Source organism: Chamaea fasciata, unplaced genomic scaffold (genome assembly GCF_029207755.1).
Source record: "Chamaea fasciata isolate MVZ Bird 193981 ecotype frontalis unplaced genomic scaffold, bChaFas1.0.hap1 SCAF_3, whole genome shotgun sequence".
Lineage (NCBI taxonomy): Eukaryota > Metazoa > Chordata > Aves > Passeriformes > Sylviidae > Chamaea > Chamaea fasciata.
Genome location: NW_027094088.1, coordinates 61,059,275 through 61,071,698, shown reverse-complemented (window position 1 = coordinate 61,071,698; position 12,424 = coordinate 61,059,275).

Here is a 12,424-nt window from a genome sequence, read left to right as displayed (position 1 = left end):
GCCCACAGGAATTTGATATGAGGTAATCCATCATGCTCTACCCATTCCTTCACTCCCTCCTGCACTTTATCCTGTGCATTGAGAACAATATGCGTTCTTTCATCTAGATATATAATTTGCTTACTTACAGTCTGGAGACACCTTAACAACTAGAAGCTCATGGGGGACCACTGCCACTAAAAAACTTTCAGTGGGATGAAAGATTTGCAGGGAAGAGGTGGAAGCACTGCTGCACTGCTCCATGGTCGGTTCACAGGCACCACTGCAGGGAACTGAGGCAGACACACCACTGAGAAATTCATCTGCCTTTGGCACATTTTACCTAAAGCAGAAAGTGTAAAACACCTTGAAGTAGACATAAATTCTGTTTCAACTTGACTGGTGTTTTTATTGCCCATTTTGCTCAAAATGACAGCCAGGCCTAAAATATCCAAGTTAATATATCATAGCAATAGAATTTCTTGTTGTGTCATACCATGAAGGACAAATGAAAGATCTAGCCTGGCAAAAAACATTTAGTATCTTCAGAAGACTCCCAAACAACGTTCACTGGCTATTTATAACAGGTGCACCTTGCTTTGTGGTGCTCTGAGGTCTGGGGTCTGCTCTAGCAGTAGGATGCACAATCTGGAGCAAGCTGTATTTGTTCATAGCTAGTAAACAGCAGCATTTATTGTAGATCTTCCACTGCTGTTTGCTACTCACTTTTAAATACTACTCACTTTCTCTGCCAGAAAACTACACAATTAGTACCAGCAATCACTACTAGCACTCCCAATAAATTACACTTCTAAAACAATTTCCACTGAAATAGAGATCCTTCCAGGGTGAATTGCTCCAAAACACCATGGAAGTGCTGAGCTGCAAGCAGGGGAAAAAAAGAAAGACTATATTGGAGTATAGGAATTCATAAGGATTGTCATGTTTCCAGTAACGTGCTGCTTTTTTTTTTTTTTCTTTTTCTTTTTTTCTGCTTTTCCAGTTGAACGTTCCATTTGCTATTACCTTTTCCATCCTTTGGCTCCAGTTTGCGAAACTAGTTGGGCACATATTTAACTTCAAGCAGTTAATCACGTGCTTATGTGCTTTGCCCTGTTGGGACTCTGGTTGTTAACTACCTGCTTCCTGACAGCAACCTCACCCTTGGGCTTGTGGAAAGGTTGCTCCTAACCTTAGACCAAAGGGCCTTGTTCAAGAGCACTACAATTGCTATTTTTCCTGGGAACACTTCATGCTGTCACAGCACTGGTCTTTGCCTATATAAACCTCATTCTTGAGATGGCCACTTACTGTGCCTCTGCAGAAAGCAGACTTCAAATCAGAGGCTTCCTCTGGTCTTTCACAATTACCACCCTGCAGCAACAGCTCTGAAGGCAGCAGCTTCAAAGTTGAGCCCTCCATGGCACTCAAAGCAAGGGGTAGGAAGAGTGTTTTGCTAGCACAGTAGTTTTTCCATAGTTGTGCGTGCAGCTGCACTGTGTTAGCCTAAAGGTACTTTCCTGCTTACATGCCTGCTAGCTTGCACCTCATTCAGTTGACTACAGTTTGAAGTGAATTGGGTCTGGCAGAGCACAAGCCTTGCTTTCCGAACTGCAAGCCTCTTTAAGAAAGGTTCTCCTGGGACTGCAGATTCCTGGAGGGAGTGGAAGAAAAACTGCAGAGCTGGGCACAGAGCCACTTTTGCAGGGAGAAAATACTGACATAGTGCCATCTGCCCTGTAAAAGTTTTTGGCAGTGTAAACATACATACCACGTCTTCAATGTGTAGCACACTCCATAGAAAGAAACTAACATCCCTTGCTAAATCACACCCCTTTTCCCTTGGATTTCACTCTGCTTGCTTAGATTCTTACAGAAACTCTTAATATTGTATTGTCTGGCTGACTTTACCCCCATCACTGCTGACAGGATCAAGTTAAGAGGCTAACTGGAATGCGTGTTTAATGCTTTGTTCATGATTGTGCAATGAGGATGGAAAAGCTGTAACGACTGTTCCATGATGCAGGGCCTATAAATAGAGTCCATGGAAAAGGGTGCTCTCTAATGCATTATGTTCTAATCAATAACAACAAGCTGACTCCAATTATGTTTTATTGTCTCTGAGAAAAGTATTTACATGGCCTAACAGCTGTGAGTCACAGCAGTGGTTTAGTTAGGAGTCAGATTCACTTAGAAATATTTGAGGCTGATGGCTATTGTTTTCTGCACTCAGGCACTGCGCAATTGACTGCTCTTGCTGCGGTTAATTTTTAGTCCTTTCACTGAACTTGCACTACCTGTAGGTGTTCTTCACAAGAGTAATCTCTAATGCCTTATGACCAAAAAGGTTTATATCCTAGCCAGAGGCAAACCCCAACAAGCTTATGAATTCTCTGTATGGGGAAAGTGTAGAGATACCAAGTACATAAGATCCTTCAAGTAAATGAGGAAGAAAATAAAGGTTAAAGTGAAGAAAGAAAGATGACAGGTCAAAGTGACTTGTCCAAAGTTGCACAGCAGATGAATGGCAGAGATGGGAGAACAACCCAAATTCCCTAAGCTCTGCATTGTTAGGTCTGGCTGTAGACCTTGGGTTTCGTTTTTTGTTGTCTCCATGGTCTAAGCTGTTGTGCGTTACTTTGTGGCTGTGGAAGACTAGCAACAGGTACATAAAGGACTACCAGAGATACACAGGTCTTGTGGGTCACATGGCAATTAACCAGCAATTCAGTCTTGTGGCAGAGATCTCATGTCCATATAAGCTTGAGGAAAACCTTCACAAATCAATCAGCAGACTTCAGATATTCAGAACACGAAGAAATAAAATCTAAATACTGTGTACTTATGAGAACTGGACTTTAAGCCATTTTTCCTCTTCAGATATGACAAACACTGAGAAAAGATGTTTTATTGTTGTTTCCTAACAGATAAAACAACATAACTAATGTTTTTTTAAAAAATTAAAAAAACAAAACCCCTTCAATTATATACTGCAATATGGGAAGTACAATGGTAATTATTATAATTTGATGCATCTATTTTTCAAGTGGCATTTACATCCCTGGTCTCTCAGAACACTTAATGCTTTCTGACAGCCTGACAGTGACGATGACTTCTTGAAAGGTGGAAAGCCAAGATGCAGAACACCTCTGATGTTCCAGGAAAGCATTCGCATCAATGTGGAGGTCACCTACAGCAATAATATGAAGTTCCTTTTGTCTCAAAAAAAGGAAAATTTTAAGAAACTTGCTTAAACTTGCTTGTCTATCCTTGGGTGGTTTTTTTTTGGTTTGTTTGTGGGGTTTTTTTTTTAACTGATAGAGAAACATGATGAGATAGACTGAAGTTCAGTGAGAGTAGCAGTCAAGACCGAAAAATAAGGTAGCCCCAGAGATAAACCAGAGTCATTCATCTCTTGAACACAGCTATCCTTTGGTGAGAGGAAACACACTGCTCTCAGTGAGTTATAGACTTAAGAAGCCCGGACCTGGAAATACCCATTAGTGCATTATTGTCAGACTGGATCCCAGTACAGCTTTGCCTTTGAGAATGGTGCAGTTGGCTTACTCTTGTCTGTTGAGATTTTGGATTTTGACAGTGTCCTGGGAAGTTGCTAATGTCTGGAGCCTGATTTCCAGAGAAACTGTGCATCATAAGGATGTACATTTTGCCAAAAGTTGTGTGTCTTTCCCTTTTGTAATGTCTTTGTATAGCTCAAGTAGCGCAAGCAAGCACCAGATACCAAGTTATACTTTTACTTGGATTGTCCAGTGGTTATTCTGACACAAAATGTGAACTCACATTACCAAATCACTGCTTGCCCAATGCTTTGGGGATGTAACATTTTACATGGGATCAGTTGATCACTTCCTTGTCCTCCATTTCTGACAAAGCTATCCAGTTTCACAGCCCAAACTGAGGCCCATAGAGACAGAATGACCACTGCTGTGTAAATAGCATCACCAGGGTAAATCTGTAAACATGCAATGCTAGGAGGTGGTCAGACCTGATACTTCCAATACCAGACCATAGTTAGTACCTCTGCTATGATCTAGGCATGCAGAAATGACTCATTGCTGACCTTGAACTTGGTAAGCCTGTGAGCTCACAGGAAAGAAGGTTTATCTTGCTTTGCAGTAAAAAGTTTCTTGATATTTGCACAGTCACATAAAATGCAAGGTGTAGGATGCCTCTTGGTGTGATAAACTACACTGGATCATTTGAAGATTCAGTTGTTAAACTTGTTCTGATTATAATAATTCCATGCATAAAAATTATGATCACTGTGTTTGTTTGTGTCTGACACAATGCAGTCCAAATTTCCCCCGATGCCTCCAAAAAGTACTCAAATACATTTGTGTTTCTTACATTAAAATGCATGTCTCTTAGTATTTTGATGTTTTTAAACAATTATCCAGCAAATTATCACCCTCCTACTTTATTTCATCTACACTATTTTACAGGGCATCTTTTTTGGAACCCTACCTTGACAGAATACAAAATACACTCTGGTAATCAAAGACAACAGTTCACTTCCTGAAACAAATTCATCCACTTAAACACTCCTCAAATAAATCCAGGGATCAGGAGCACTAAAAAGGATAAAGATCTAAGCAATAGGATTCTGTGTAGTGCATTTGCATTCTTTAATTATCATCTTCTTTAAAGGGAGAGAAGGTCATATTTTGCTAAACAGGAAAGCTGGCAACCTTAATGAAACTCTATCATACTAACTGCCTAACAGTTTGGAGACTGCTGAGCAGATGTCCACATCCAGCCAATGAAGTTCTTATGAGCAGGACTTTTACATATATATATATTTCAAGAGCTGCTTTCAGCTTTTTTTTTTCCTTGATATTGTTGTGCTCTTTGTTTGACCCTAAGGAACTGCTAGTGTTTCCACTAGTCATTGGCAAAACTCCCACAGACTTCAATGCCAGTTAAATTTGTCTGCAGAAAGAGGCATATCATTTAGCCTGTGGTTTGGTCTCACATTAACATGTGCTGCCCACTGCTATGCAAAACAAAATAACTAGTTTCTAAAAGGAAAGTTTATTCTTTTGCATGTGTGTTTTCTAACCACATAAGTAACAAATAAACATGGTAAGTTTGCTGCCTGCAAGTGAATGTCTGGAGCGTCTTGAAACTGATATTTCAGAGGGACCACGTGAACCTGCATGGCTCACTGAGACCCAGGTGCTAATTCTATGACTAAGCTGTGTTGAAGTTACTCAAAAACAACTGCAAAGTGACATTCAGTGGCTTACCATCTCTCAGGTCAGCAAGTGCCCCAATTCCTGTTCGTTGTGTGGATGTGCCCCAGGTCATGTGTAATCCATGTTAGGAATTAACTTGGTGTTGGCACAGGGTACCACAAAAAACCCCACTGCCCAGTCTGCAGCAGTGGTGAAAAGAGCTGATTTATGTCAGAACACAAAAAGAAGGTGATGGAGAACGGTATGAAATATGCTCTGTGTCATTTCATAATTCAGGGAAAGTTTCTTATGCAAAACACATTTTCAATCCAATTTTGAGAGAACAGAATGGTATTGGAGACAATTCCAAAGCATAGCCAGAGGCAAAGCAAATTTCCCCTTAATGGATGCTTGAAAAGTTTGGGATATAAAATGTTTGGGAACAAAAAATTTTGAATAAAAAGAAACAAGACTAAAAGCATATAAAATGATGCAGACAGAAGTTAATCAGGAAGACAATGAATGAAGCTTCTTGAAATGAAGTTTTTTATCTGCTTTTTTTTTTCCAAATGAAAGAAAAGTAGGTTAAAAAAATGTATATTTTCACCATATGCATAGCTAACCTATTTTTCCATTAAAGCAGACTCCCCTTAACGCAGAAAGGCAAGTTAAGGGTATTTACAGCTTAAAGCAGTGTCCAGAGTTGCAATAGGACAAGTACACAGGGCTCAAATCCCAGTCTTGGTGGGAATGCAGCTATAATGGGGGATATGAAAGGTGTAGGTTCAATTTCCTTCTCTACCATATAATCCCAGTTTGGCCAGGGAGGGATGAAAGACAATAGCTGGACAGATGTTGAAACTTGGTTTGGAGACCAGCATCCCACACAAGTTCTCTGGAATTACACAGTTCAATGCCATTAAAACATCAATCTCTCTGTGCCTCTTCTCTCCAGCTACAAAGTGGGAACAATGTCACTGCACCCCAAAAGAAACATGAGACACCCATCAGTGTGCACAGACACATACTCCAGTGACTGAGAACCAGAGAAACATTATCTCCAGAATGAATTAACTCATGTTCCTACTTCTAGGGGTTATTGTTGTTATTTGCTTGTGTTGTTTTCCTTTGGTTTTTTTCCTCTCCCTCCCACAAAGTACATGAAGCTACTGACTGCTGCCAAGGTCTAGCTGGGCTTGTACTGCAGCTGCAGCCCTACTCCTGGAGGAGTTCAGTCAGATGCCAGAGTGTCAGGAGGGCAGAAGCAGTGCTTGATGACTCTTGCCTGCAGCTCAGCCATCTTCTCTTCTATTCTCTATTCTTTAAACTTCAGTGATTGAACCCATTCCTTTTCTCCAACATGGGCCTTCCCTGACAAAGCATCAGACAGGGTAATAAAAGTGACCTCAGAGTGAATCTAAGAACGAACTATTGTAAACAATGTGTCATTCTTTTACCTCCATACACTGCCACAGTGCTGAAACTACAAGTCCCAGTGTGCAATAGCACAACTTTATCGAAATGGGACATTGGTTGCCTAGTGATTAAAAATATTGGCAACAAAATATCTATGCTTACGGCTATAGAAGCAAACATTATGTGATTTGGTATTGCTGCCCACTCTACACTAAAAGTAAAACTGTTTGATATAACCAGTACAGCAAAATTCAGAAGTCAGAAGGTTCAGAGCACAAAAAAATCCCTACTAGATTCACAGCAGAGGAAACACAAAAGGGATGCAGCACTTTTTGACTGTATCCTGCAGTATATACTGATATATAAACCACACAGCAAATATGAGACGATGCAGTTTGGCATTATGTCCAGCCATGCTTGAATAATCAGGTCAGTCTTATTTGTTGCTGTTCCAATCTCTCCCAAATACTAGCTTCCTTGTTTTATTCTGATTCACACAGGCCCCACAACCATCTGTGATTTGGCAGCCTCTACTGAGTCAGAAAATGTCAGCAGGAAAGGGGAGGGGTGATTAAAGAGAAGAGAAATAAACTTTTCCAGCCCTCTGCTTGCCTGCCTTTTTAGCATTCTCTGTGTGAGCTCTGCTGGCAACACCAGAATTCCTTTCTTTCATTAGAACATCTGATTGTGCTAACAGCAGCTGCCCAGCACTTGATTAAAGATGTGTTCTTAACCAAGAACAGTGCAATTAAATGTGAGAGTCGTATGGATCTAAGACCTTAATCAGGAGTAGGAGAATAAAGTATTGCAGATTTGGAACGTGATGCATGGAATCTGTTAAATCATACTGACAGTCACAGTCCAGTCCAGCTTGGAATCCAATATGCCTTACATGGTAAATTCAGTAACATTTTAATAACTATTCACTAGCTTGATAATAAGCCCTTTTCATGACAGTGCAAGTGCAGTTCTTTTCATGCACTGTCACAGCCGACCTTTGGGATACTCTCCTTTTTCCCAGAACTACAACTAACACTCAGGAAATTTTGCCAAAGTGCCATTGGGTTATATTTGTTAATCAAAGAAAAGAATTCTTTTTTGTCTGTTAAAGTCCTTCTTTCATGGCCCGTCTCTCACAAATTTAGTGATAGGAAATGCTAGCTAAAAGATTGATCTTCAACACACAGGGCATGATCCAAGATAGAAAGGACTTCTAATGATCTCAGTGGATTTTGGATTTGTTACTATTCCTTCTGGGCCGAAAAAAAATTCCTGTTGTCTCTCTGCTATGTCTGCAGACTAACATAACCTAAAAAGAAGAGTCAGCCAAAGAAAGCATTATTACAACCATTGTTTTGCACAAGAGGAACACAAGCTGAGCTCCACAGGACCATGCAAGTGCCTCACTCACTCCAGCAGAAATAGGCAAGCCCTAGGTCCTTATTTGAGAATCTCACCCAGTGGTTTGAGCAGGATAAGCTAAGGCAGGTCCTGGTAGATCAAAAAAAAAAACTAACAAGAGGTCCTCAGAGTCACAGTCCCATAATCCATCTTGATACTGTTTCTGTTCTCTGGATTAAGCCAGAAAACTTACTGTAACATGTAGTCATTAGACCAGACATATACCTACAAGGTGGCACCTCAGGAGAGCATACATCCATCTTGAAAAATGACTCTTAAGATTGAAAACAAAGATTTATTGAACTATTTGCCCAATTGCTACACAGTTTGAAACGCAAAATAAGCTTGAGAGAGTTATCATATTACTTGGGATAATGACCAAATCTCTAAAAGTTCTTTCCTTGCTAATCCATGAAAGCAAATACAGACTACCCAACCAGTAAATTACTCCCTGTGAACTGAGTCCAGGCAGAACAGAAGGTACATCCTCAGTCTTCAATGAGATCTACTGTTAATACAATATAGTCCTGATATTTTGTGTTGGGGAGAGAAAAGAGAGAGGCCTAAGAGTCTGAGGACCCACATGGAGAAGCAGGATGCCAAGCTCAGGCAGCAGGTCTTATCTTCTCAGCACCTGAGCCAAAGACCTGCCACTGACCCTTGGGTAGCAGGGACAGTTCACTGGGGACTGGTTTCTGACCTCACCTGGCTGTTCTGCCTTTGACTGTAAAAAACCAACCTGTTGCACAGCACACCCAGGAACACCTTATATTTCAGGCCAGGCTGGTGCATTATCAGATTTGACCAACTTTGCTGGGCAGTGGTGACAGAAAGTCTTCTGCACCACAACAAAGGCATATTAGTGGTGGAGCAATATCTTTGGACTGGAGCAATGTTGTGAGCTCCAGTGAGCCATCACAAGCACAATTGTTCTGGCTCAGTAGCAGAGATTATTTCTCACCAGTTGCCTCCTTTGCCACTGCAGAAGGCATCCACCTTCCCAGGATGAGCTTTAGGAATGAAGCACAGAAGTTCCTTACCTAATTCAATGCAAAATCAGCTGGGTTTTCCCTTCCTTAGCATTAGGTGTGTTGACGTCAGTCAGAGTGTTTGGCCTGTAAGGTGGGTGCAAGTTTCACCCTTTCCCTCTACAAAAGGAAGTAGAAAAGAACATGGCACATCTTACATTGCTACAGCTCTGTCTGCTCCAATCCTTTCCTCCCACCTACCCCCAGAAAGTCAAGAGTTCCCTGCTATTTGTTTTTCTGTTTCATTTTCCTGCACTTCAAAACTGGGGTTGTTAATGCTTACTCCACAAGACTGCAGGAAACACTAAAACAGTGAAAAGCTCTAAGATCTCGTATCTAGCATGGTCTCACACTGCAAGCTGCTTGTGAAGAGAGGAGTGGTCTTCCCAACCTCCAAATTTATTACTTAGCTGTGAAGAGAGGAGTGGTCTTCCCAACCTCCAAATTTACTACTTAGCTGGATCACAATCTTTTATTCTACTTCCAAAAAAAAGCGTAGTGATCAGAAGTACTTCTTGTGTGATAGCATTAAAGAATTTTGCAGATCAAAGCCTGTCTGAAGTGATGGAGATGGTGAATAGCCCCTCCTCTAGATCCATCTTAAAAATAAAAGTTGTGTGTGTAATGAAAACCAAATTGTCTGTGTCTCTGCCAAAGAAATAAGAAAACCAAGAGTGGCATTTCCTTCGTCCAGACCTGCAGCAGCTGGCCTCTCTTGTAATATGGAAAGTCAGTGGTGGGTAATATCACTGTCATGAAAAGCAGTTTTAGTCAGCAGTGAGTGGGTGTGTACACTGTTACAGAAAGAGAAGCTGGCTGTTGCGCTTTTTACAGTATTTAGGACAAGTAACATTGTGAGTTCCAACCTCAAACAACCCTAAACTTGCTGCGGGTGTCAGGAAGACCCTTCTTCCTCCTGCCTTTCTTGGTTAATAGCAGCAGCAAGCAGTCCTGGAGAAGAGATGATAACTAATGACATCAGTACCCACTTACGGCATGAGACCTGATTTCAATTTAGCTCTGACACTTGTTGCTCATTCAGGAAAGTTAGTGCAGACCTGGGAACCTAGCTATGAACATAGACAAGTTCATCTAATGCTCCTCTGTACAGGAGGAAGAGACCACTCCTTTTTTTATATTCATCTATTGCAATAAGTCATCAGAGTTGAAGCCCATGCAGCAAAGCCGGTGGTATCTGATTCCTTGTTTTAGTAGAGATGTCCCACATGTGGCCTTTTTTCTGCAAGGTTTTTCTTGGTTTTGTTTTGGTTTTTGATGTTTTTTGTTTGTGGTTTGTTGGTGTTTTTTGTTGTAGTTTCCCCTGTGGGTTCATGGCTTTTACACAGTTGGTCTTACAGGCTAGTGATCGCCAGTGTGAAATATTAGCAGGAAATTTTGAGCCTGCATGAAGTGCTGTGAGATTCACTACACTGTCTCTATACACTGCTAATACTTATAAACGCATGCAAAATTTGAAGTTTCTCTCTTCAGTCATTTCAATTCAAACTCTGTGGGAGGCATCAGGACTCGCAGATTAATCTGATATTTGATTTTGGATTTTAGGGAGGTTCAAGTAGCAATTAAGCAAAACCAAAAGTCTGAATTTGAAAACTCACTTCCTCTCTGATTTAGATACATTCCTGTCAGACACAGTTTACATTTGACCCCTGTGTGCCACGTGAATGAACTGAACCCAATCTTCCTGAACTGGGGAAATCTTCACTGTTAATCAAAGTCCTTTTGATGCCTTGAGAGGCTACCTAGAGCAGAGGCTAGACAGAGTTAAAGGAATAAAGTAGGTATTTATTAAAAGGCCTTAAAGGATGCACCTTGGGCAGTACAAGAGCCTGGCTGAGGCTACACCCAAGATGGATGATGGATCACATGTTTTCTCACTTTTGTAAGTTTTGGACCATTTACATATTGGACTTAATTGTCCAATTACAGCTTCAGGTTATGAAGTCCCACCCTCCCAGATTGCTCTCCTCAATTTGCTGTTGTTTATACCTTTTGGGACTGAAGCTGCAATGATGTGCTTGGTTCTAGGGCTGGAAAAGGATTGTTTTGTCTGACTACACTGTGAAGAGAACTTGCTAACACTTTATATGAAGTTCAGAGTTATATACTAATGCAGTACAGAATCTGGAAAATATGAAAGCTAAAACTTAAGGCATCACTTTATCTACAGCCTGTCTTTCTTCAAATTACAGAACAATGTAGGTAGGGGAAAATATATATATATTCACACTGGTCCTGTAAAGACAGATGCAAACCTATAATGTTTGAACAAAAGTATCATGAGAAAGGATTCGGAACTGCTTTAGCTGAAAGAAATGATAAATTTCTTGGTTCCACTTCCTACCCCAAAATGTCTCAACACTTCCTTTCATTGGGATTTTGGGATCCCAAGTAAAGCATAACACCCTTGCTTGTTCCATTTTAGCTAAGACTGACTGTAACTATGTACAGACCCCACTCTTGTTTCCATACAGTGCAAAAACAGGAAGGAAGCAAAAAAAAAAAAAAAAAAAAAAAAAAAAAAAAAAATCAGTGTATATATCCATGTGACCTGTACATAGCTGTGTGTACAGAGACAAAAAAGGAAAGCAGGCACTTGAAATTCATGAGCTTTGATTTCCTCTCCAATGTTTCTCAAAGGATGACAGAGGTGATGGCTCCAGCATTACATGAGCCTGGTTCTCCCAGACATATCTAAATGTATACAACCTATGAGACAGCAGTCTAGGCCAAAATACATGCACTAAATGCATTCTAGGCAAAACAGAATATCTAACACATAATTCATAGGAGGCTTTGCAAGCAGTATAAGGCTACTTAAATCACCAGACCACTGTTATTTTCATTTCTGAATGTCGCAAATTCCTTTCATCATGCTCTTTCCACTCACTACAGGAGAAATAAGTTGGAGTCAAGCTTAAAGAGACAGTTCACTTCTAAAAACCTTGGTGGGCTGACTGCAGATCACTTTGGCAAGAGATTTTTAAACAGTTTTAAATTTGTCTTGGCCCTTTGTACATCTAGTTCAGCTTTTGGCCAACTTCCAATAGTAAATGAGGAATTCTTCACTTTCTCTCCCAACTGCTGTGAAATTTTGCTGTAAAATGAATTAAGATTGCAGAAATCCATCCAAAAGGTGGTTGAAAGGAATACAGACTCCTGCACAGAAAAGGAAAAAGCATTTTCCACACTACAGTAGAAAAAAAGACCCATGAAACTATTCATCCCCAAACTGGTTTATGCAGCGCCTGTTGCAGAAAGATAACAAAAGCCTTCTTTCTGTTTTCTCTCATCTGGTCTGTAGAAACATCATATGTTTTGCAGGTCTGGTGGGCTCTGGGTATAGAAGCTGGAAAGTGAAAAGCCTCCACTGAGCTATTTTTTACC